We start from the raw sequence: 27795 nt of genomic DNA on the forward strand, positions 1-27795 counted from the left end.
CCGAAGCAATAACAGTTTATTTAGAGGCCTGCCCGGCCCAAACGCGTGGAAAGTTTCGACTGCAAGTTCATGACCCGGGTGTTGCGTGTTTTCAAGCAAGCAGCTACTGTGAAGATACGATGCACTCTCAGTAGAATGGACGGGATTGGGAGGATTCGGTTGGTTAATTTCCACTATCGAAGCTTTTTCGTAGCTGTGCGCGGAGATATCTTAAGATCTCGACTCGGGAGGGACACGCAAACGTGCCGACATCGATCGGTTTTAATTGCTAGGTGTGTTGGCAACAGGGATTGCGCGGTGCAATAGAAGGAACTGGGAGGCACATTAGACGAGATCGGTGTAGTTGCTTCATTCCTACCGTGCTTCAAGTAAACGAGGGAGTTGTCACGTGTACCCAGCGGATCCTAAGATCACCGTAGCTGATCGACCTCTTGACTTCGGTCCGGCGGTCGGTATCGCTTCGGGCCATCGGTAGGGCCGTAAATTTCCGTAACCGTATCGGGCGAGTCTCCCCCATCATCACCATCATCATGCTCCGAAACATGTGACATTAGAGGTAGCGCGTCTCACGTTGGCCAGCGAGAGTTTATTGCAGGGATGCGAGTAGTCGTCGACGGCTCAGCAGTCGTTAGTTAGCACCCTTCTCGTGTCTGTCAGATAATAAAGAATCGAGTGATGCGATGCCTAACCTACGTGATGATGGGCCGAGCACGATGATCACATCTTGGGGTCATCAGATAGTATTCTGATCATGCACAGCTACCGGAGACATTACCTGGAGCTATCTGTGGCAATCCCATTGTGTGAGAAATTACAATGCCCGCTAATATCCTGCAGTTTGACGTTCCTGCATACTTGATATTTGTTTCCTCCCGCAAACACGAGCCTGCCTCGTGAGCCTTGCAGATGAGGTGTTTGACGATTGTTTCCGTAATTCTCACCCAGGTTCAAATACCACATAAAAAGGTCTCCAATGGCGACAGCCGGCAACCGCCAACACCACAGGTAGGCAGTCGCAACAATGGCAGCAACTCGGAAGTTTTGTCACACTCCGGTTGACCGTGACGTCCGTGACTGGGACAGTAATCCATCGATTTCTCGATGCTGGAAGCTGAAGTCTGGCCGCCTTCTTTCGACTCTTCCTGTGGAGGTGTGCAGCGCACGGTGATTTGTGTACCGGGACTGAACGCTCGATACTTTCTGTGTTCCGCAGTAGGTTAAATTCCACCATACCTATCCTATTCCATTGCTTGGCAGCTGGAAGGGCGGCATGCAAATCACCAAACTGTCCCCGAAGCGTAGAATAGGCAACGTGCGCACTGAAGGTGCCGTGTCGCGATTCCGTGACACTGGAGACACGGGAAGTATCCTGGGCGGGGGGGGGGATTGGGGTTGATCCTCAGTATGAATAGTAACTAGTTTTTATGAGGACGTACGTGACGGTAATCACGAATAATCGGCTACTACGCGACGGCTACACTTCGGGCCGGTTCAGTCTCCCACTTAAACGTGTCTCCCGATCGCCCTTCGCCACACGCTACCGCATCTATACGGGTTGAGCACGGGAATAGTATAGCCGGTGTAAGGTGATTTAGCAGGGAATTAGATAGTTATTCCCCTACTTTTCCGACGGGACTGGTTCGATTGAAGCCACACCGCTCTCCAACATCAGTGGGTAGTTTTCCGAGAAATCATCAACCCTGGCTGGTACGCTGCCATCCTCCCATTCCGTGCCCACCTTCTCAATTCCCTGCAGGTTCTCGACCATTCTCCACGAAAGTGCGAACAATTTGCAATCGATCTTCAATGCAATGCACAGTCGATGGTATCGACTTACGGACCTACAGGTTTTCCACCCAAGCTGAGCGGTACATGAAAAACACCAGCAGATAAATTGAATAACATGCATACACTTTCGGCCCATACGCTACGGACGCGCCTCGGACACAAGAGACCGGAGATACGCTGCATCTTCCCTTCGACAGGCAAAACAGGGTGTACATTTCAACGGCTGACCTACAAACGAGGCCATTGTGGAAAGCGGGGAACCCAGCTTATCTTAGCGTTTGCGGACAAATAGGTGAAAAAGCGGAACATTAATCTTTACTGGTCGTGTTAGCGGCTGGTAAGCGAGAGGGAAAGGTAGACCGACTGGTGCTAGCGCTCGATGAAGGTTGTTGTTTCATTAAATGATCACGTCCACCACAGAAGCAATGTGGATGCGGTGTGTAGGTGTAAACTAATCAAATGGCACGTACGCGCTGAGTTCTAGCAATGCGACGGGAAGGAGTGGCGTAGATTGCAGATAGCAAATACTGAACAAACGTCATGCACGAAGCCGTACGCTATCGTATCAATTTCACTTCAAAAATGCACACCGTGTTTGTATGCACCAAATGCACACGGGGGTAAGATTGCGCGAACGCGGATTGCAGTCAAGAAATTGGATAGTTGTTTAACTTAAAGGTGTAGCATAACATTAGAAGGAGTTTTTACTGACCATATCAGTTTGAAGTCGTGTAACTATAACGTTTCAGGCATAATCATTAAAAAATAAACATCTAGGCCGGCAAGACTTATTATGCGTTTCAATAACAACAACGACAAATCGATGTTACATTCAGAACTATTACACCAAATCAGCTTGCGAGTGGAAAATCTTTGACCTCCTCTAACATAAACCGAGCGGCAATACCGCGATTCGAGCGCGACTCAACCAAAGTTCATTGACAGCCAGGCCAGACATACCAAAAACCCGATGCCGCAGCGCTGCAGCAGCAAACGCGAACGAGAGATGAATGCTCGCATGAATGGAAAACAGCACACTGCCTCTCATTCACAACAGCAGTCGCAAGCAACTGTGGCGGCCGAGTTGCCGGACGGACACACCAGTACGAGCCGCGAAGAATGTGAGCATTTGAACCCGCCAAATAGCGACAGGTCAAACTTTCACTTTTTGCCCATTGTGTACTGGCGGTGAGGGCGCGCGAGCGCTCGCGCTCGCGGAATAAAGACGGCTTGATGGCAATTTGGGAGAGTGTGCGCGAGATAGATCGCTGTGCAGCGGGAATGCATAACACACGAGACCCCAAACTCACGCTCCAATGGACCTTCCCGCCCCATGTGACTGTGTATGTATGGTGTAGTGGTAGTGTAGTGGTGGAAAACGGTGGAACCCTACGATATGCCGCCCTGGACGGTGATGGTATTTCTTGCCTTCTGTTTTGTTTAACGTTTCGTAAACCATTTTTTGCCTCCAAAAAGCTTCTGGTCCATGCTTATACATGGAGTTTTCTAACTAGCTAATAGTGGCGTTATCTTTCCCCGTGCTTTAAAACAGAAGGAATGTTTTTGTTTAAATGGAATCGATAATTTAAATGATGTGCTCTGCTGTGAAACTAGTCGTTCCATTAATATTAAATAATTATTACCATAAATGCTTAACGCTACGCAACATGTTTCCAATTCTTTCGACTGACGGTTTTGTGTAGCCGCAACAGGCACACTCCCGCATACCAGTTTGTGTGCGAGGCGAGTGTTCCACTTTCAGCGTCCAATTCAACGACGATCGACCGGTTTTGGGGTGTTTGTGGTCGGTTAGAAATATAACATAAACCTCACGATGGACGCCGAGAACATGCACATGGAGAGAGAATGCATGTGTGTGTGTGTGTGTAGACGGACCAACAAATATATGCTCCGACTGCTGATCGATGTGTAGATATCGGTGAGATTGGAGCAGTTGGCAGTAAACATAAAAACACACCTTCCCCGTGTGGCCGGCTGCCGCCGTAGGCTGCCACCAGAACATTCTTCGGCCGTGGGAAAACCGACGAAAGCAATAATCGAAACAAACAAGGGCCGCCGGCGGGCAACCGAGCCCGCAGACACATGCCAACGCAGGCATTAAAGGGCCATTCTGCCGGCGACGACGGGGGCTTTGAGTGGGCCTCCGGGAGCGGTCCTTCGCATCGCCAAATGGCGGGCAGTGTGACTGTGTGTGTTGATCGAATTAACCTTTGAATGGCATGGCAGCAAATAAACTTCGAAAATTGTTCACACATTGCACTGTTTGCTAGGGTGGAAGTACTTGGAGGATCCTAGTCACGGCACCATCCAAGTTTTTTTTTATTATTATATGTATTATTATACACTTTCTGTTTCCTTTTAGTTGGCATGAAGCTTTCGAGAGTAACTTGAAGCAAAGGGATCATTACAGCAAACGTACATCGAATCGACGATTGATTGATCGATTAATATTTAAAACGTAATTGGTTACATGGCACGATTGGACCATTGGTATACGGAAAACGACACAAATCATACAGAAGCACTTTACCCATCTCTTTCCTAATAAATAACCAACTTCTGTACTGTTCGAGTTTGTTCGAACAAGTTGTAAAAAACCCACCTCTAAAATCGGCATCCACAAACCAACGACACCATCGTCCGTGGCAAAGAAGCTTCCCGTTCAAAGCACTCACGCCGAGACCGGTTGGCGGGTGAAAAATAATTTGTTGGAAATGTTTAACAAACGGCTGGAAGAGCTTTTAATGCCTTTAACGTTTATGTGCTTTACGTTACCCCCCTTCCTCCCTCTACGCACTTCCCTCTCACATCGTTGGTTGGTTCTCCCTTGCCTCTGTTCGATGTTCCATCACTAGCTCATCAAAGCTTGCATCCTTTTGACGGGGTTTCGCTGGTTTTTTTGTTGAGTTCATGTTTGCGTGATAACATACGTCGTCCGTTCGGCACAGCGTCCAATTTTCTCATACGCCAAACACAAAAAAGGTAGAAAATTGCGAATATCCGTTCGCAGCAATGCCCGCAACATGCGGGCGCATCATTTCAAAGTGTGTGTGTGTGTATTTGTGGCTATGGTTCGTTCGAAATCACGCGCGTATCGACACCGAGTCTCCGTGCGGGAAGTGAGTTTTCTTTCACCTTTCGCACCGGACCAGTGAAACTTTGCCGACCATTGCGATTGAAACGGATAGTGGAAATGGAAACGAGTGTGAAACAATATACGGCTGGACACCACACAAACACACAGAAATCCATCCCCAACCAAACGCGCTGCTATCATCGCTATCAAAGAGGGCGCCGTTTTTTCCGGCGGTCGCGTAGAAATGGATGAGATTGAAAATTGGTACCGAAAATTACTTGCTCGCCACACCATGGTAGGGAACGAGAAAAAAAAACAACACACCAACATCCGTGGGCGGGTTTCACTTTGTGTGCAGCTTTGAAAAGTGTATAGAAAAGCTTCTTGCGTTGCCGTCCGGGTCATGTGAAAGTTTATAGCACTCGCCAAATGCAAGGAAAATTCGAAATTGGTAGCTACGATACGAGCACAAAAACTACGCTCAAAGATTTGCAATAGCTCAATGCTTTTCAATAATTGAGCTACATTTACAGCGCAAAAAATAAAACATAAAAATGCGGCTAAACATAACAGCAGCTCGTTGATGATAAAAACTGCCACAGAAGATCAAAGTGATAGACAATGGGGAGCACAGCATACATTCCGAAGCAATTATTGTATGTTCTATCGAATGATTACATGTTTGTCTTTGTTATGGAATGTTTGTGTCCAGCAGCACATGCCCGTTGCTAGGGAAATTGATGAAGATGGGGATGGAAAAGCCGCAAACAACCGGACCGAATGGTCACTGCTCTACCCCACCGGGCAGCTGTTGTTGTTTTCATTCTCATTCCAGTCACTACCCCATCTGCTCAACCCACAAGTGTGTCTGTGTATCATCATCCCCTGTTTGGTTCAAATTTGGCGAAAACATCATCGCCGCCGTTTTTTTTTGCGTCGTTTGCTTTTCGCGTCGTTCGCACGAGCCAAACTCTATCGCCGTGGCGGGCGATTTTCATCAATTTTCACTATCAATGAGAGCCTTCATCGTGCGAGTGATTGACGAGTGTTTGTGTGTGTGTGGATCGTGTGGTGTCCATAAAAAAAAACAATCAAATGGAAATAAAAACAAAGTGGTAGAGGCAGCTCGTGTATGGCCAACGTTTGGTGGAAACCGGACCGGGAAAAACACAATGAGAGCGATGAAAGTGATTGAAACCGCCCCAAAATACACGCTCGCACACGCACAGACACACACACACCCTTGAGCTTGCTCAATCAGCGACAATCTAGCAACCAAATTGGAACGAAAAACTGTGGAAAAATAATTTCCGCCCAATAGTGGACCGATTGGGAAATGCTTTCGCTTTTTTCCCCCCATTGCCGGATTTCCCACCCTTCGCCAGATCATTCGCGTTGATGTGGTGTGTTGTCGAAGTGGCGCGGCACAACAGTTTCGATTCCGATTAAAGTGTGCTGATTACAAGAACGTGCCAATTGGATGCAGTCTTCATTAGACGAATGTATTCATGTTGTATCGTACCATTAATTACATTTTATGCCCTGCCCTGTACCACTTGGTTAACGTCCAGTTGGTGCAGTATTTCACCATGAACGCAAATTTATTGCTAAGCCAGTTTTCACCCCTTTTTGAGCCGCTCTCGATGGTGCAGGTGCGCACCCGCAGACGTAGATCAACCGTGACCAACCGATAGCTGCGCAACTGGACTGAACCTGTGGCGGGCGCATGATTCAGCGCAATCGGTCGACTATATCGTTCACTGCACTGGCTAAAGTGCGCGGTGCGCGCTGGAATGGAACGGACCGGAAGCATTAACAATCCGCTGGCGTCCGACCTGGCACCCAATATTAGCGAGCGAAACCGTTGCATTAGCCGTGCACGAGCACAATGGAAGGATGCCTCCAGTCGAAAGGATGCCTCGCTTGACGAGCTGTTAGTTTAGAGCAGTGTGTGTGTGTGTGAGGGAGTACAATTTATTACGAGAAACACGTCAAATTGGAGGTCAATTTGTAACCACAGCGTTTTGTTTGGAGTGTTTACGGGCAAGGTTAATGTGGTGAATTTTTATTAGAAGCAGTTTATAGCGTACAATTTACTTGTGGTTAATGATGATGCACGTGGAACTGCATATACGCGATTTCTAGTAATTTTTCAATTCACTATCTTAATCATACTATGTCTTCATAATAATAGCATCGCTTCTCCAACGCCTTTCAAGTAATCTTCAAGGTTTTGTTATGCGACATTAGCGCATTTGCTAAAGTTAGCACATAGTTCTATTACTCCACCACTACTCTTTTCATTTCCCATTCCATGTCTGTACATTTCTCGATACACAAATCCGTTGGAATGAAATAGCTCTATTTATAAACCTCACGTCGCTGGAGGAACAAACGATTGTCACCGGGCTCGGAACCGGTTCCCATCGTCAGCCAAGACCTTTCCGGTGCTCAGATTTGAGCAAACGCGCCAGCGCAGCCACCAAGCCCTCATACAAATGCGACTCGTGTTCGTCCTCGTGGTTTCCTGATTTTGCACCGCTTCCGGCATTGTCTCCGACATTTGCAATGACAGCAACCGTTTCGGAACGTTGTACTCCATCGCACGCAGAGACTGCGGAGGAGGTTTCACCAGGCAGTACCCACCACCACGGGCAACATCCTAAAAACAATGTCATCAATGTCAGTGCGACCGGGATCGGCCTGACAGCTAAACCATCAGCAACGCTACTATGTGCACATCGTGACCTACACACACGGCACGTCAGTCACATCGGTACGTGGCCCCACTCCTCGATATGTGCATGGTAGCAACAGCAGCAGCATTTGGCGAATCTCAGGCACGTCTGAGTTGGTTTCGGTTGCAAAGTTATCGATGAACCTTGAGCAAGGTTGCCAAAGGCTCGTCGGGCCAGTTGGGCACCACAATGTAGAACTCGGGCTACAAATCGTTGCGCAACGGAACTCATCCTTGACAGGGCCGCACAATTCCGTGTCACAGTCATGTGTGGCCGTAGCACGGACCGTCGGAGTTTGCTCTGCGCTCAGAATTCCGGCTACATCTGTCAAGATTCGGAATGTGCATGTGCGACCGGCTGCCATTCACAGTCCGGTCCATTACTACGTCCACGATCCAATCAATGAAACTTCCTAATGAATATTTAAAAATCCGTTGAACGAGAACCTAGAAACGCTCGTAGGTATGGAAGAGTTTTTCAAGAGTTTCTGGCATTGTCAGTTCAGAATTTGCATAATTAACTTCCCGTTCTGAGAATGCGAAGCATTCGGAAGGTGCAGCTGTGTGGTGCATTGCACATCGGGGTCAAGGAGTTCTGACAGCAAACCTTGATGCAAGGTCATTTGCAAAGGTCCACATTTAATGCCAGAATTGTGCAAGTCTCTGGGATTTTGATCGTAAAATGTTTAATCGCTTCAAAAACATTATCTTCCATTATGGAAATCACTATTTTTAATGATATTCTAAGCAACCCCCTAAAGCAGAATTGGAACCAGTTTGGGTAAGAACTTGAAGGTGTGTGCTTGCCAAAGTAACAAGCCCGCATATATTACTCGTAAATCCCATGTGGGAGGAGGGTGTCATTACCTTTTATCATCCCCGTAGCGATCTTGACGTGTTGGGCTATATTTTACACGAAATGAAAAAAAATCCCCTCATTTGGAATCCGGTGCTCGATTCAGGGGTGTAGATGAAGGTGGTGTAGAGTTCAAGCGGGATTAATGTATTCCCTGTTGTCGTCTTCGGACGCGGGCGCGTCTTCGCTCATTCCCCGATCAGTCACATGACGTCAAGATCGGTGATTTTAGGTTCGTATATATATTTTTTTTGTGTACCCATCCTTTACTACCACTGACAGTGAAAAGGAATTTTATCTGATGAGGTTGACTTTAAACAAAAAACAACTCGAGACAGGTTTGGTGGTTTTGGTGGTTCATTCGAGTTCGCCAAAAATTAAATTGCGCCGTTGAAAAGGGAATGAAACGACATTGCGGCATTTAAGGAAGAAAAGCAAGAAAGAACTCTTCTGCCAGATGATGACGGGGGTACCATTTTGACTTTCAAGGAAGTTCGTACTTTTTACTGCCAGCTTATGGCATCGTAAGGCAGTCGCGAATGTTTTTGAACCTTTGATTGATCACTTTGCGGGGGATGATAAATATTCTGCCGCCTGCAGTCAGCCAGGCCCGGAGGCCACTTAAAAGTTCGTTTTACCGAAATAAGCAAAACAAACCATAGCTGCCTGATTGACATTGAAGTGTATTGCAAACAGTGTTGGGTTGAATTTGAATAAAAATAAACCCTATAAATCTTTCCAATTGATTGTTTTGGTTCCCAACATAAACCTGATAAACATTCAACCTCAGCCGTTGCGGTGGGATCGATGAGGTTACACTTCCTACAATGCTAATTGATGCCCGCTTTTCGACTACATAAACCGTAAGCGGGGTTGTTCATGTTGTACAAAATAGTGCGTTGGCGCCGCTAAACACATTTCCGTGGGAGTCGAAAACAAGATCTCTCCTTTGGAGGTGTTTGTAAGACAGCACGCGCTCCAGCAAGTCCACCTCTGATGTGTTGGTTTTTTTTTCTTGCCCACCATACCACCATACCAACAGACGGTGCAGTGAGGAGGAAACGCAAATGTTCGATAATTGCCGGTGGGAAGTGTAATTACCAAACAGCACGCCTAATGACAGCGGGATTCCAAACTGTTGTCTTCCTTTCGGGCGAGATCTTTTGCAGCAGACGCGCATTTGTTTCGAATCCATTATCGTGAGGCCTTGCAGCAAACGGCTCGATTTTGTGCTCGAGATTGCACCCGAGAGTGTTCCAGATTGGAGCGCGCCGGAAGTTTGAGTTGGAGAGTTTGCAGAAAGCAAAAAAAAAACGAAAGTGCCCAACTGCTGCAAAGACTGCTCGCATTTCGGGTGCAACGGGCTGGGACGTGCTAATTGTTCGTGGCGCTTCTGGCTACGGAAGCACACTATTAGTTGCTCAAGCTCAGTCGCTCTTCTGCACAACTGCACCGATTGTACCGATCGGGTCACCTCTACACGCTCTAGCTGACACAGCATCTTCTTGAACATCTTCATTTTTCAATTCGCCACTGTTGCCAGCAAATCTTTCTCGCAGTAGAATACTGCGGCACCATTGGATGCGGTGTTGAAAAAGTTGCATGCTGTTGATAACCTGCCTGACAGAGATACAATTCGAGACACTCAACTTCGCAACTAGTAGCAGTCGGAGATCACGATCTGCATAGGAAGGGCTGCAAACAGCGTCACGCATGCCACAAGATCAGTTGCTCTTCTGCCCATCGGCATCATTGCACATCAGTATCGTCAGCGTTGGTGTCGGAGAAGTAACCGATCGAGCTGGCTAAATGCGTTCGACATGCAAACCATGAAGCAACCAGTTTTGTGTGATAGGCAGACACGATAGCACCACGATCAGAAAACCATTGCCCCACGTGCGTTCGGACGTCTCCGTACAGCGTAATGGATGCCCCCGTAGGTGCTTTGTTTCGTCAAGAACTGCTGCACGAATCTGACAGAAGCGATCGATTTTTAAGCGATGCCTTTTTAGACACGTATCGTGCGAGGAATTGATCGCTACGGGCGCCATTGGTGACTCAACAGTATGTTGTGTGGCCGTACTACACCCGATGTGTCTAGGTCTTTGTCTGGGTGATCTCTAGCACCATATTCCTACCCTCCCCCATCCGTCGTCTAGAGTGTAGGTGTCGCTTTACTTACCGCGCACACACGACCACGCATTCCAGAGCGATATCTAACACACACTTTGTGCACAGTAGATCACATCGCATGACGAACGATCAGCATTAGCGATCGGACATGAAGCGTAGAGTATACAGTGCAGCTGTACAGCTCCTCCGTCCGTTGTACTCGCTCGCAGTGACCTTTCGCTACGGAGAGCTCGAGCGAGTCGTCTAACCCTCGTATCAAATCTACGATCACTGTAGCAGTTGGTCCTTACCCCTCTTCCACAGGCTCCTTCCACCACAGTGCAATAGGTAGGGCCTCCCCAAAGGCGTGAGTTCACATGCGAGAATTAAAAGCAATATAAACTCCAACCAGAAGACTAAATCGTTCGCTGCAAATTGTTGAAATATTTTCTCACGGCGTTTTACAACGTTCGATGCCTTTTTTCGTTCCTATGGCGCGCACTGGGAGTTTTTTTGTGTGCTCCTACTGCCAAATGCCATTATGCTACTATAATGCCATTACTCTACTGCCGGCAAAACACATCGTGCCGGATCGATCGATCGGAAAGGGAGCACAGTACCCGGCGGGTTTGCGCTAAACAAGCGAGTGAATAACCGGCAAGAATGGACCGCTACTGGAGGACATGCTGTCATGTTCTCAGGTCCTGTCACACTGCTGCTACCCCCAGAGGGGGAAGTAAACATTCGCGTCCGAGCCGAGTGCTTGTGTGAATGGTGCGTGTATGTGTGTGCAGTTTCAGAAAGGAGTTCTCCAACGAAAGAATCGAAGGTGTTGTCATGTTGTGGCAGGTTTTACTTTCAAACTTCCATAGCTTTCAGCGGCAGTGATCGTGATCTACAGTGCACGTGGTCAAAGGATTGTGGACCAAACAAAACAACACAAAAAGCCGGTAAGTACCGATGTTTGGAACCGCCAATTGCTTACTGATCACGGAACACCTTTTCCAATCATTGGCACTCGTGTCTATGCGTGTGGGAATACTGTCGGTCGGTCCTGCCCAAAAAAAGGAGTATAGCAATAAATAGGCGTTTCAGAGTCCAAAATCCAAGCCTCCCTAAGTCCAAAATGTGCAAATCCATGTCTGTCGTGACCGTCCTTGAGAGACGATCCATTCCCAAAATAAACCAGTTTTCAACCTTCGTGCTGTCATGTTTCTTTTTCACTCCCCAAGCGTTGTGTGTATGTGTGTAGTGCCACTATGATAGTCCACCTTGTTTTGGGGAGGGAGTTTGATCGCCTTAGGTGTCCACAAAAAAGTTATAATGTATACAGCGGAACCTGTTCTCGGCGAAGGAATTTTGTAAGCGGTGGCCACAAAACAGATCGTTTGAAAGTCTTCATCGGCACATTACGCCGGCGGAGACTAAAGTTCAAGGTTTTCGTATGTCACCGCTAGATGACCGCGATTTTCGGCACAGGTTTTTCGCACTATTACATTGACCGAACTGTGACCCGCCGATGCGGTGAGATGAGCTGAAAAGATTGAGAGCTTAGATTAGAAGCCGCCTATGGGAGCTTTGTAACTTTCGACCGCTAATTGTATGAATAATGAATGCGTTACTCATTATAGTGAGCTGATTGTTGAGAGGGGCATACGAATGATTGAATTAAGCAGCCCGACACAGCTTATGAAACCGCAGACCGAAAAGGATTAACTAATCATTATTACGAGCGGTAGTTCTCATGGTGATAATATCATCATCTTTCTTGTAGCTCCTTTGCGATCATCGATTGACGCAAATACGTCAGTTTGTATGGAATGCTGGATGTAAACAACGGAACGTACACCTTGTTTGCCTCTTGTTTGGCACTCGTAGTCTGCCAAATGCATCGTAAACTCGTATTGTTTACTTTACAACAAGGCGTCCCATTGCAGTAATCATATTCTACACGTTAAATCATACTACCCTAATGGGTGCTCAATCTGGCTGAAAAATCCATCACGCAAGCGTAAAGGGAAGGCACATAAATCAAAAGTTTAATCTTCAAATGGCCCTGGTCGTTCGTCAGCGTCTTTCACAATTGAGTTTCGTGTAACATTTTGCACCATCTTAGTAGTATCAACGGTTTCACCAAAATCACACCGAGTGTCCAAATCTGTCTGATGGAACACATAATAACATCATAATATATTAAATGCACGCTTCAATAATCAGAATACATCATCGCTTCTTTGACATTGAATGGTTTTTATCCCTCGATTACTATTATCCATTTTCAAGTCTAGCAAGATTTTAAACACCGTTCTTCCACTCCTTGTGACACAGCAGCGTTTGCTTCTCGTGACACTTCAACTTAGAGTCTTGGCCGTGCTGTGCTGCGATGGCCACAATCTTACGTCAGGGTTCGTCGCATTGACTGCACTCGCGGTTCGGTACTTCGGTTCGGTTGTTAGACTTGACGGAAGGTTAATCGCGTGTAACAACGTCACGCAGCAGTGATCCGCGGGGTGTACGATATTGTCCTCGCCGATCCAAGGTTTCTCCGCTAGCAAGACAATTGTGCACTGTGTCGGTAGCGTACTGCTCAGCGTGTTTCGCGGCATAGTTTCCAATCGTTCCTCGGAAATGGGAATTATCTTTTATGTGACAGGCCTAGCAATTATTTAATCAATCGAAATTTAATTTAGGTTTTATGTGCGTGTGTCCACTCGAGTGGACACAGGCATATGGCCACACACGTAGCTGGACAAAGGTACTGTTTGGGGACAACTTTCTCTTTACGGTCAACAGCTTACATGTTGGAATGGAATATCTTAAATTAGGGCTTTGGAAATTACATTTAAACATTTCAAACCCTAATACGAACGTCTATCTCCATCTCCATGGCACACAACAAATCTTCATTACTAGACCACTTAAAGTATACTAATAACAAACAATTCGTCCAGCAGAATGCTTATCCACCATGATTTAACGGCTTTTTCTTCAACATTCATTGTAGTGTTTTATGCTGGGATTTATGAATTACGATGGAGTTTGGGAATGGGTGGGATGGTTTGGCTTTTCAATTTTCCTATGCTTTAGAATCTCGCCAAGTGGAGAGCTGGGCCGTTCGCGTTCCAGGCTAACGGATCTCTGCGTTCTTGAAGTGGATAATTTACGATATCAAATCAGTGCAGCTGCCGGAAGAGTGGCCCCGGAGAGTGATTTTAGCACCGATCTTGTGGTGTTCTCATTCGCGGTCGCCGGCTGCATGATGGAAGCTACTGTTTCTCTTCGCTAAAAGCCACCCTGCAGGCCGGATGAGGGTCGAGATGATATTATCTATGCACTAAAATTATTAATTTAGCATAAATTTGCAGTGAATTAAGGTCGGCATAGTTACGGATTTGCTTCCCAAGATCGGCGGGAAACTCCGATACGGCCGACGAGTTCTAAAGCAATGTAGAGTAATATAGTGAATTCAATGTGTGGTTATGTTAGACAAACAGAAGGCGAAAATATCGTTTATACCACACAGCGTTAAAATGCAATCAGTGAGATCCACTCTGAGAACCAGCACACACTTCAGTATCTGGATGAATTTATTTTTGTTTCGAAAACACATGCCCTCGGCTACAGTTGGACAGTAGGCCCCCGCAGTTGAAGGTTATTTTTACTGTACCGTATGTCCTAAAGGCGGGTGCTACACTTTCCCGTAGCTGCTTCAACGGCGTACGGCGCCACCGAGATTCGACGCACTTGTGACGTAGCGTGTATGGTGGCTGGTCGGTTCTTTAGCGTGGCAGCGTTGCCTTCGGTGCGACACATTACACCAGCCGCCGCATGCTAGGGCATTCTTCTCCCCCTGCAGCATGTAAGACGGACGTAAAAAAGGCAACAGAACCGGTTCGGCCGTTGTTAGTGGCCCACCCCGTCAAGATGGCCTATCGCATCGCTGGAAAGATCGTTGCGGTTAAGCCGGGGCTCGCTGGTTGGAACAGGTTCGGTCGCTAGTCCGTCCGGCCCCCCACCAGTGTACCTCAACTGGGGATCAGTTAAGGCAAAGCTAGAAAGGAAGCAACACATTCCTGCACCAGCTTGGAAATCCAAATCCCACAGGAGGTTTAGATTTTCGTCGCGTTGATGGATTTTGGGTTGTATGTTTTCGGTTTCTCCTACCTTTCCAAACGTCCAAATTCAGAAAACACTTCTTATCCAAGAACTTTTCAGTGCCAAGCACACCAACACAGACACAAATAAACTCCCATCGATCATTGAACTAATGCCGGATGGTTTTGCTCCATTCTAGCACTTTCCCTTCCCGCTCCAAACGCCGGATGAAAGCATAAAGGGAAAAGAAATCACACCGAACCCAAATAAAAATCTATCGACCGCCAGACGGTGCTCTCGTATGAGTATGTGTGTGTGTGTGTGGGTGTGTGATAGAAAGCGTTAGATTAATGAAACTCCAGCACGGCGAAGGAGAAGAAACAGATAAGTTCTCGTTCTCTGCGGGCTGATTATTATTATTATTGGGGGTGAGGCGTAAAATACTGTAACTGCCGACATTAAGGGCAGCATTTGCCGCGTTTGCTTGGAATCGAGAGGCTGTAATGAAGCAGTTGAGTGGTCGAAAAGTTGTGGCATTCAAGTGCCCACTTCTGGAGTGGTTAGGATGGGCCTGATGGACGGAGAAGCGTGTCAGGATTGGGAATCGTAGCCAATATCAGCGCAGGAAGGCTTTTGTGAATGTTACCGGTGTAGCGATTGAAAATGTATGTTTCTTCGTTTGAAGCAGTGGCACATTAATCAATGTGAGCTAAAAGTGTTTCATCCCCCTCCAATGACTACTTGCATTTCAGAGAATAAACTTAAGGCATGGGTATGTGCTTTAGTGAAAAAGCCAAAATTAACACGTTCGATGCATTACCAGCTTTCAATTACCTGATGAAACCTGATGATTCCTTCTAATACGCAAGTAATTAATTAGCTTAATTATTTTCCGAAAAAAATAACGAAAAGGGCACTCTCTATCAGAGTGCCTACATCCCAAGTTTGCCACTTCCCCTGCGCGGCACAGGCTTATCAAACCAGGTTGCCGAAATACAGCACCACTTCCGAAGAAAACCTCGCATCGTTAATCACAACCCGCACTACGCAATTAGCACACACTGTGGCGCGCCTCCAATAACAAGCCGGCTGATTAATCATAGAGTTTTGCTTACCGATCATATAAACGGTAAACAAGCAGCTCATCCATCTTTCCATCCCCGACCGAGGTGCCCGCGGCCAAAAAAAGTGCATCGAAAAAACAAACACCCTGCGAAGCTAACCATAACACACATACTGTACCAATTATTACATCGTAAGCAGTATAATAACACCCCGTCCCAGCGGAGGGAGGTTTGACGAGGGGTGAAGCACTCCATCAGACACAGTGGGAGAATTGGCGGACCCTTGCGGCTTACCTGAAAGGAAGAAGCAAGCAAAAAAAACACACATACAGCAATAGGTAGAAGCCAATGGAAAACTACAAACTACATGAAAAGCTAATTAAACTAACGGTGGCGTATCGTTTTCAGGTGGGAAGCTGCTAGGAATACCCATATAGAAACAACAAACACCGGCTGTTCCCTCTCCGAAGGTAAGAAGCAGCAGGGGTGTCAGGGTCGTCCGAGTAGTTCTCGTTCGCGTACAATCGTCCTGGCTGCTGCAGCGCAATTGCACATTACGATAACGGTGGAAGGCAGGGGGTTCAGTTTATAAAACTGCAATTGCAATAAACTGGCGTCAATCTTATCAAGGCATAGCATCGCTTTGCAACGATAAGCGCTGAGAAAGCGTATTAGGAATCTAGCGTTCCAGGAATTGCCCACTGGCCCACTAACTTTAGGCGCGGGGAGGAGGAAGGCTTAGGTTGAAAAGTTGTTCAGCATATGTAAAACAAACCCCAGGAACTACCGGGCACGTTTGTAAAACATGTCGGGTTTGATATTCCACTCCGTAAACAATCCATCCTGGCGCACCCAACAAGAGTTCAAAGTCGACAACAAAGAAGCCACAGGAACAACCCCCGGGGTTTGAGCTGTAGTCGCCATCAGCAGTCAGACAAACACTCCAACGTTGCCAGTGTTTGACCTTCAAGCCTGTACAGATTAGCTAAGGTGAAGTTCTAGGCCTACAAGCCCTTTTAAGCCAACGTCCTTCGAACGTTCCGATGCGTGGAGCAAAAACCGTTGGCATTCTGAAGATGCACTCCGCATGCGGAGCCGGTAGAATTCGGAAGTTGCATCTCGGACTACCGCTAGCTGCTGTCCGTGAGAGGACGTTGGGCGCCATTCAGCAACTGTCACGGTCACCGATCACAGCTGAGCCGCTGCTCCAAAGGGTCACTGCCGTACACGATCGCTCGGCAACGATCTCAGGAAGTAGTGATCTCCTGCGGTCGTGAAAGCTCGAACGTTCGATTGTCAAGGATCGAGATACGCCGTTTGCATTGGAGTTGGCATGTTGTAGCGAGATCTCTAACCGTTTCGCACCAAAGCACCTCGAGCTGCATGCATTCTGGAAAGTTCTCGTGTTGTGCTCTACCGGCAATGATACTGCCCTTGCAGCTACTTTACAACAGCGCACAGTAGTTGGAAAGGATTTGTGATATCACTTAGCATTGTTTTCTGTGACACAGCTTCGGGCGTGCTATCGTAGCCCACGTCCGGCAGCTTCTTATTTGCGAACCCTTGGAATTGACTGCCGCTGCACCAATTGGATGATGTTTGCTTAAAAAATCGTACACCAGCCACACGTTTGCTGTACACATTTGCCTCACGTACCCGATAATAACAACCTCTTTCTCCGACAATACTGTAGCATCCGTTAGCACTGCTCACCTCACTATTGGACAAGTGTTATCGGCCGAGATTAGATTGCGTATTGTGCTGTCAACAGATTTATTTTGGCATGCAAACGACCTCCTGCACGGTAGTATTGAGCTTATCTAGCGGGTCCAGCAAATGATGATGTGCGGGTGCAAAATATTTACCTTACTCGTGGTACACTTTACACCGCTACCTATCCCAAATGTATCATGGTGAGATGGTGAGCATCTCATTAGCAGTAAAGCATGATGGATTAGAAGAGGGCAAATGCGCAAACGTTGTCGTTTACTCGTTCCAATTCCGTTTACTACTGATAATACCGACTGAGGCGGCAGTAGCACATCGAATTAAGGGCAAATTCTATGCATGGAAACGATTCCGGACTTTTCTCTCGCCACTTTCCCTGTGCAATCGATGTTGATATTCATAGATGAAAATTCCTTCGTACGCTTGCCGAGCACGAACCACCGTGCGGGGTTTGGCATCTGGTCTAATTAATCAATTGACCTCGGCCCGGGGTCGCTTCAATACAACTCCAATCCACGGTCCACACCTCGGATACCGAAAACCCCGCGCTCGCTCCACATCGTACCCTCTTGGCGCTTCCAATTATGAAAGCAAGGAGGGCAGTGGTTGAGCAGCCGGTGGTAATTTCAGGCGCGATTGCAAACTCTCTGTACCCCTTGGTTGGGATAAGGGTAGATTTTTGCACACACAAAAACAACACACACACACAACGAAAGAGAGCAATAGAAGGAGCAGCAAAAAGGTAACAAAAACCCAAACCTAACATGAACTGTAGCAAACGGCTGGAGCGAGTAATAGTGCTTCGAAGCTACGTTCAGCCACGTGCCGCCGTGCAACGAAGCTCCCAGCACACCAGCCAACGACAAAACAAAACACTTGCGCCCTCCCACTCGGGTGTGGCGGGAACATTTCGCACAAAATCGCATATCGAATCGCGGCACCAACTTTCATCACCAGTCGCAAATTGACCGCCCAAAGGCTCCGCGTTGGGTCTGCCTACCTTCCCGTCCCGTCCCCCCTATCCTCGTTGGGCTCGAGAGTGATTTCGTGGAAGATAAATTACACCTCACCTATCTCGGCGGTATTGCCACCGTTTCGCAGCATTGCCAAATACGAGACACACACATAGAGAGTCTGCACTAATGCATCGTGGCGGTTGTCGTTGCCAAACTGGTTCTCGCGCAGGTTTCGCGCCAATGTTGCGGAAAGCAAATCTTCGCACAGAGCCCGCATTTATTGTTTTCCATTTGCAGTGCCGAATGGTGTGCACACGTGCACACAGGCGGCAGAACCGGGGAAGGGTAGCGAGGGAAACGATCGTTGCCGTAATTCACGTTTAATAGCTTTATTATTAATATAGCATTAGACACCTGGTGTGGGCAGTGTTGGAGGAGGGAGGGGGGAGTGCAGGGCGGGGCCAATGTGACGGCATTGGCAAGGCGAAGGCTGGGAGGCTGCGGCCGATGGTGAAAGATTTCGGTGCGATGTCCGATGCGATCACACAGCTCCCCCCAAAAAGTTCAACGCCTTCCGTTCGCTAATGGCTTTCGGTTGAGGACAGATTTCAAAAAACGCGCGTGAGATTTTTGCGCCGTTTTTGTCTTTTTTTTTAGGCTTATTTTGTTGGAAGCAGTGCCAAAGTGAGTAGAGTTTAAAAGTGTGGAGAGGAGTTTTTAAACTAAATTTAATCACACTTTCATCGCGTGCAATTTTATAACCATACTGTCCCGAAAAGACTTTAGTCCTTCGAACCGGATTTTGTTGAAACTATCACTAAAGTAAACAGTCGGCCAAAATTGTGAGAGAGCGTTTTGCACTCTAATAGTTTTCCACGCAAACCATTTTGTGGTAGCACACATATCGCATTGCACGCGCTGCAATATGAAAATCCATGTCCGAACGAACAGCCCCTTCATCGTGCCTTCGTGTGCCGTTCTGATGGACGCTTCCACTTTCAGTGAAATGGGCAATAAAAGCGACCCGCTGTAAAAGTGCAGTTTTGTTCCGGGAAAAATATCACAGTCCCAGACACACGGAAAATGAAAGCTGGCAGTTGCAGCGCGTGCAGCCGTTTGGCGTGTGAGTGTTTTCCGGCGAAAGGAATACGAACCAATGTAGCTCGATCTAGGGGAAAAACGAACCCATCTTTGCAAGTGATTTCCATTGGAATGTGCGCTATATCCGAGCTAGTGCAGAACATGCACTTGAGCAAATTGCTTGCCGTTTGTGGTGGTGTGATGCTCGTTGATGACCCTTCGACCCTTAACGAACTGGAACTGCTTTCTGCGAGAGTGCCCTTCGAGTTCGAGCCCTTGACAGCGTCGAGTCTTGTTCGGGGGATGCCATACAATAAACAATAACGTACAGACAACACACATACCATGCTTCCATTCACTTTTCTTTTCTTGCCGGGTGGAAGCACCAGACTGACCCCCGTCGTAACGAATCGCCAGCCCATCGGGAAGCCATTTCAATGTCTGATTGTTGAGTGAAACTGATGTTTTTATTTTTTCGAATCTGGGATTGGATCTTAAGGGTGGAAATTGATCTTACTCTCCGGACCACCGCCCGGAGAAAGGCGTTAAGGGGAAAGGGTTGTTGGATAAATAAAATTAGTATTATTATAACTGTCCCGGGCATAAATCTAAATCTATATTCCCAAACAACATCCTCAACACGCTGTGGTCATATGCATTCACATTTCAATCTCTGCGTCAATTTACCTCCCATGTCTTCATTTCAATCCATCACCCCACATACCCCCCTGGTTCAATTCCTTCAAAACCTTCTCCCCCTGAGCGTGTCGTCGTTCTTAATTCTACTGACCTATTTGCACGCTTTGCACTATGGGGGGAGGATGATGGCTTTCAGTCACAAATGGGGTTTGTCAGACTAAATTATGTTGATTCAAGCCATTTTCCCGCATCGCGGTCCATCCAACACCACTACCACTACCACCACCATCGCCGAGTCGCATTTACATTTTTGGCTAGCACAATCGGCCAAAACAGGGGAAGGCAGAGGATCTAGTGGCCATGTCACACTCCGTGGGGATGAAAGCCGATACTGCTCCGTCCACCGAAAAGGTGGATGGGGGATAAAGTGATTGCAAAAGCGAAACAAATTAGGCAAAATGGCACGCTGGTGCGGCACTACCACATTACCATTCCAGTTGACCGAAAAATCATTTCCCTGTCAGTGCTTTTCCCCACTGTCCGACACTTTTCATTTCCGATACGAAACACACACACACACAAACAGCGGACCACAAATGGCACACAGCGCTTTTGGAAGCGCTGGACGGGGAAGTTTAAATTGGCTTTTCGTCGATTGCGAGATGGAATTAAAAAAAAGATATGAAAAGCAGTACGTAAAACCGAATCGGAGCTTTTCTGGAAACACATTGCTCTACAGGATAAAAATGTTTACATGAGAAAATGTATTTCAAGAAAAGATTAAATCCTGGAATGCTTGTTCAGACAACATTTACTGATTGTCTTTCGGATGAAAAGTTCAATCTCATGAACACGATAAACCGAATAATAAATCAAACCAAATAAACAACATTAACTCACTTTTTCTCTAAAAAAAAAACAATTCGTTGTCCCTTTCCATTCGTTAGCAAACCGTGAAGCATGACGGATTCCACCACAAAAACAGGTCCACAGCATTTCTTTCTCCACTCCCCCTTTGCAAGTCATCGGAACCGAAATTTAAAACTTCTCCTTTTCCCTTAACTCTTCCAGGAAGCCAACCAAGGTACCGAACAGCAACAGCCGCATGCAAACTTTGTGTGAAGACCTGCACCGGAGCTTGAATGGGCTTGAAAGGGCCGACACGGGCCCTTAGAATGTCTCCGGTTTGCCGGTGGGCATCGCTTACCGAAAGGAAAGTATAATTTAATGCAAAACACTACTTTATGCTTCACACGCTGCACGGCGCACTGGGGCGGCGGGACGGTGGTCGTTGTACATCCCAATGTCAGGTGGACGTCCGGCTCCCGTCCGGCGTCCTCCCTGTACCGAAACTCAACTTCAAACGAATCCAGCACGAAGAAACACGGCACATTTTTGCCGGTCACGTTAGCAAGATTCTGGCAAACTCTCCCGTCCACCGGCAGTGGCATGCTGTTGCAGCACGCTTCCCTTTGCTCCCGGTGGCTTCCAGAAGTTCCGCGAAAGCTTCCAGCAAAGATCACGCTCGTATGGGGGAACATGCTTGTTGTTATTCAAGAATGTTTTATTTTTAACCGTCACCGGCACCCGTCATTCGAGAGGAGGGGGGCGCGAGGGAGACACTTCGGGACAAGTTGTCTGTGAAATTCTAACTTCATACTCCACGGGCAGCGTTGCTTGACGACGCCGGTCAAAGTAATGTACATTTCAGGAGCAATATTGGGACCGGATGATGATGGCGCACCTTGTACTTCATCTTTGTCTAAAGCGAGGCAGTAATACCAGAGGTAGCCAATTGGATGAAGGAACAAAGTTTAGACGTCAGAACGGTGGTGTTAGCTTCGGTCGGACTGCATGACGGGCCAATCTATATACAGAGATGTTACTTGTGGCTAGACGTTGAAGAATACAAGGAAAAGAACGCACGAGACGATAGCAGAACAATGAAACTTAGATAGGAAAGTGTCATACCTTTACGGAATTCGATTAAACATATTTCGCATAACATTGTTCATACAGAATTCTGAAGGATATTTGACTTGTCACGTAGGTTCTTTTGTGGTTTGCTATCTCAGTAGCATACGGATTGAAATTTTCTCGGAACTGAGGGTGTAAGATATCAATATACGTGGAGCTTAGATTAATTTCTGTCTAACAAATTCACCATACTCTGGTGTGGGACATCGGAAGATTAATATCGCCAAAGATTACATCCTGCGCCATTGAGCGCCAAAACACATGACAGGATAAATTTTGCTTCACCTAACAAAAAAAACACTTCGCATCGTGGAATGATGTTTTGTTATTGGATTAAAGTCTAATTTCATCACATAATATGCTGGGAAATGTGTAGGTTTCCGGTGTGCCAAAGGAGACAAACATTAATTACATCCCATTTTGTTGTTGGCCCAAGATTTCAAACATTGTCGTTGTGCTTCGTTTTTTTTGTTTTGCTCGCTGCCAGGTTTTGGTATCGCTTTTGTCGTCTCGGGTCGGTTGATGGATGCTTCCGGCAGACGGTAGATGGATTATGTGAGTGATGAATTTAAAATTAAATTAAGAACCGGAGCATGGTAAAAAAGGGCATCTTCAGCCGTTAAACAAATAAAGATAACAACCTTTTAAGGGAAAGGTCGGAGCTCCTTTGCCTGAACGCCCCTTTTTTATGACAACAACAACAACAGCAAAATACTTTCTGTTTTAACCTACGTTAGTTTGACCAAATGGTACCACACTTGTGTCCACAAATGTCTCTCCTCTAAGCGGTGATTCATTGCTCCCAAGAACATTCTAGAGAGGAATGGAAGCATGAATAAACGAACAAACACAACTCATTCCATTCAATTTCGTAATAGTTGTCCTAGTGTTTAGAGATACTTTAGTATCCTTTGCCAGTATCGCCAGTAACAATTTTTATTGTTTATTGATTGATCCCCAGGACACATCCAAATTTCAGATCAAACCACGATTGAGAAAAGGGGAAACAGAACAACTTTCTCAAGTGAAAAGATTCACATTTATCCCTAATTTGCAACTCACAACTGTCTTTTGCCTTCCATGTGCTACCCTTGCTACCATATATACCATCAAAGTGCTCCAAATACATTAAACAGTCCAAAAACCAGAACCACGGTAACGGCCAATGCATGATTCGCGGCAGGAAAGTTTGCTAAATAATATTTCCGCTTTCATTCATAAAAGCAAACTTCAATTCATTTAGCTTTTCCTTCGCTCGAATGCTTTAAACAAATACCCGCACACGCACGCACACATTTTATGCTCTGGAGCGGAAAATTTGAGAGCCAACCCATGCAATAATGCGCTCGCCAACCCGATGGGAAATGGGAATATTTATTCAGAATTAATATTGTTTGCATATATCGTGCTGTTGTTGCGGTTGTTGTGTTGTTTTTTTCTTCTTTGTGGTTTTTCGTTCAAAAAACATACATCACATTAAAAACCCCTTTTCCCCCCACTGGCGTCACTCGTGCAATCTTCTATCCGTTCTTTCACCATTAGCGTTCAATTTCCCAACACCCGGCAAACAATTCCAAAACATCCGACAAAAAAAAGACTTTCCCAAAGCTTCCAAAACGGAATATTTGTTCGTACACCTCGTTTTTCTCTTTCTCGCTATCTCTTTCGCTCCTCATTGCTGATATGGGCACACGGCAATCAGCACAACCTGTGCTGAACTTTGCCAGTATCCAAAATTCACCGTTGCCCCATGCGTCATTATAGTTCGAATTGCAAATTGCTGCACACCCATGCGCCGATAGTGGTTTTGGTGGTCGAGGTGGTTTGCTCAGTACAATTGGAGAGTAATTAGAAAATCGAAAGAACCACAGGTGGTCATCACACCCACAATTCATACGAGTTCATTGGAGTTTTGGGTACAGTAATAGTGCGTTTTACAGTTTACATTGGACGGTGGTCAATCGATCGGAGGCGAAGTTGATGCGCAAATAAATTGAATTATACATACGAGGAGGGCAAATGCAGTACGCTACAATGAATGCAAAATAAGTGGCATGTTTTTTCCATTACTTGTTGATAAATTTAGTTTATTACTATGAGATCAAAGTTTGAGCTAACACCACCCATTGAGCGCATCATACATGTGGTGCTAATGGGTTTGTTGATGTTGATTGCTACTGTTGTTTGACACAATTGAAAAGAGTCCTTTTTTGTGATCAAAAACGGATGAATTTGTGTAAAAGTATGAAATATATTTAAATAGAGCACATTTTTTCCAAAACATGCCTTATATATATCGTATTAAACGGTACTATCATTTCACAGTAGTTTAGCCATAAACACCGTGACACGTGATTTAACACACATCGAAGTTTGTTAAAATGGAACGTTAAAATGGAGAAATGCATTTGAAAACTTTCAACATTAACGTGCATTCCCAGCATGAATGGGGCAGGTTTTATTCTGCTAAAGAAATACACCTGTACCTCTTGAGCCCTAAAAAAAACGCTTCGTTGAAGGGCAATTTCCTTCTCTCCCTGCAGTGACGCACACACAAAATTGCCCAACCGGAACGTACCACGGTTGATGCACGGTGTGCATGTGGCATGCTTATCTGTGGTTTGTGGATCTGCTCCGTGTTCTCGATTCCCTAAATTTTCACCCTTCCAGAACCGGCTCCAGCCTCACCCGGTCGGTCTCATTAGATCTCCGACGCCGTCGTCGTCGTCCTCGATCGACGATTAGGTTTAACGGCAACGGCGCGCATCTTTTACACAGCGGCAAGAACAGCGCTGTGTGTGTGCCGTTCTTTTGCGGTTGAAGAATTAGCCCTAGCGCATTCCTCTTACCTTTCTAACTCCGTTCAACGGCGAGTGTTGTGGGCTGTTGCTGCTGCTGCTCTGTAGCGCGTTTTGTTTTGGTGGTTGGTGTGGTGTCTGGACTGTTGTTCACTGCAACGGTGGCTCGAACACAGCAGCCTCTATGAAACTTCCACAATCAATAGCTGCTTCAGGGAATGCACTTTACGCTGTATGAGCCGGGACCGGGAAATGGCTCACGAAGATTCACCAACTTCCAGCAAGCAACACCAAAACATGACAGCCAAACAAGATCGCCACGGGATCGTTGTGGCTAGCAACACACACACACACGCGCGCACACAAACACGCAAACATTCACTCACTGACGCACTGTGAAGAATCACGAATTGAACTCAGAACACTTCAAGAGCTGCGGCAAGAAGTCGCAAACTGCTCGTAGCTGCGCGGTGTCACCGTCTTTCACTTTACAAATTTTAGAGCAAGGCACACACCACGCCTTTTGGCAGCGCCTGCTTGTCCCACCGAACGGGATGTAAATGCACCAAAAGATCACCTTTTGCCTTCACTCGATGACACTTGGGCAGCTGTCACACCCGCACACCGCGCTGTGCAGGGTTTTGTTTTTGTTTGGCCCCGTGACAAACAACCACCAAGCTGTGTACTCCTTCGCACAGGGATGCAAGGAGGGCGAGAATGCGGCACCAATCGTGGTACGTTTTCTGTTGCGGACTGTTTGTTTTGTTTGTTTTAAAACTATCAATCTTGAAATTTGTTCTTCGACAGGAGCGCGAAGAAAATTCAAAATTGTACTCGTAAAATGTGTCTGTGTGTGTTTTGTTGCAGTTTTTTTTTTTCAGGGAAGTGGGTGCACTGTGTGTAAACAAAACAGGTGCACAGACGCAAAGAGGGAGTGGAGGGAAGGGGGGCGTGTAAAGTAGTCGTGGAGTAGCGCCTTCAGTAGGAAAAACTGCGAAGTTCAGACTACGAAAACACACGTCTTTTGTTTAGTTGTTGTTAAAGAGAAAACTGTGTACACACAGGTTCGATCGTAGTTGTGATTTTTTTGTTGGTTTTCCGCTTCTTTTGTTCTATTGCTTCGTTTCGGTTTCCGGTTTTTAAATCGCTGCTAGCTTCCGGTTTTCTGGAGCCTACTCTACTGGAGATCGGGTCGCTGGGAGGTGAGCGTGAGTACTTTAAATTCCTGCCGCGTTGCAGCGTACAGGGCACCGGAGGGGCGAGGGTGCAGGTGTGTGCTTGGTTTTGTTCCTGTGTTGGTGTCGTGCTGATCAAACGTGCATACACACCTGTGCGCGAAGAAGCGTACCGAACTGGTGCGGGGTAAGAGGGGTATAGGAGTCAAAGCGACAAACACTTCCGTTCCTTTTTCCGTTCCTTTTCGCTTGTTCGATTCTTTCACTAGGATTGCCCCAGAAGAGATTGTTCTGTGTTGTTGCTCTTCTTCTTCTTCCTCTTCTGCTTCTTGTGCCACTGACACCTCAATCGTGTAACACACCTTTTACTCACTTTACTCACGCACACTCACTCACTTAAAGCCCGTTCCGTCAGAATGATCACGGGAAGCTTTTTCCTTCGCTTTGTGGTGCGTGTTTTTGTACTGCTGGTGTTTTTTTGTGTCTTCACCCTGTTCACTTGCTGTAGCTTTTCGTACGCCCTTTCTTCCGCAAAACCGTTTTCCTCAACCCTACCCTACACGAGCATGTGAGTGTGATCGTGGCTTTCGGTGTGTTGGTGCAAACGACACGATCAACGACGCGGGGGCCACCGGATGACTTTTCAACCTGCGAAGCAGCAGCAGCAGCAGAAAAGTTTCCCTCCGATCTGACTGTGGCCGTCGTTGTTTTTACATTCCACCCCTACACAGCACCACTCACACTCACACTCAAGTTTCGCTCACTACGCGGGGCCCGATCGGGTACGCACATTACACGGGAGATTTAAACGGGCCGTCATGGCGAACCTGCGCGTTTTGAGAGCGTTCCACTTCCGAAACAAACGATGAAAAAAAAACACTGATGCAGCGTGATTCCCACTTCACGTTGGTGTGTACTTTGGAGATGCTATTTGTGGCACAGCAAACTGCATCTACCTTTCGATCGTCGGCTGAAACAGAGTGTGCAGCTCAAAATGTTCAGCGATGTAGTTGTGCGGTGCGCTGGCCTGTTCTTGCAGTTTCGTTCGCGTACACCGAGGAGCGCGCTGGGACGTCGCGTCCACGTCGGATGAGGTTACGATTCAAACTTGCAACTTCAAACCCCCACAACGTGTTTGCTGGCCGTGCGGCCCCGTTTGCTGCGGCCGTTTTCTTGGAAAGTGGGAAACGTACGGCGCGCGCGAGAGAGAGAGAGAGCGAGCAGAGTGGAATGCGTAGTTTTTGGTGAGAGAACGTGTTTCGCTCTCCGTTACAGTGGGTGGCGTTGGTTTCGGTTTGTCTGTAAGCCACAGATAAGCCGTTGCTGTCAAGCAGCGAGGTGAGAATGGAATGGCTATCAAAGGCGGGGTTTAGAGAACTAGAATCAGTATTTAGTGTTGCATTTTCGTTTAGTACAACCTCGATAAGTGATAAAACCCTCAAACCCACTTTATTATAAGTCTGTTATGAACTAAATTTACTTTCGATCCTGTAAAAGCATGTCATACCGCCACACAGTAACTTAGTAACGACTAATAAAGTACCGTATTTTAGCGCGTATCACGATCCCCTGATAGATTATTCAATATTTTTGAATTATTGTTTTTATTCTTTTAATTTTACAAAATTCAAAAACAGCAAACAACTTTGCCAATGTTGCCAATGACTTGTTGATCAATGACTTTGAATAATTC

The 27795-nt window shown here is 46.6% G+C and overlaps 1 protein-coding gene across 1 annotated transcript in view; it reads right to left on the reverse strand.

The window, feature by feature from the left end:
* Nucleotides 1-27234, reverse strand: part of LOC120897942 — a 63836-nt gene extending 36602 nt beyond the window's left edge. Inside the window, exon 1 of the mRNA XM_040303175.1 lies at nucleotides 24979-27234. The gene's annotated coding sequence lies outside the window, so the exon portion shown is untranslated. The remainder of the gene's footprint in view (nucleotides 1-24978) is intronic.
* Nucleotides 27235-27795: the final 561 nt, after the last annotated feature.

This window comes from Anopheles arabiensis, chromosome 2, assembly GCF_016920715.1.
Source record: "Anopheles arabiensis isolate DONGOLA chromosome 2, AaraD3, whole genome shotgun sequence".
NCBI classification, from domain to species: Eukaryota; Metazoa; Arthropoda; class Insecta; order Diptera; family Culicidae; genus Anopheles; species Anopheles arabiensis.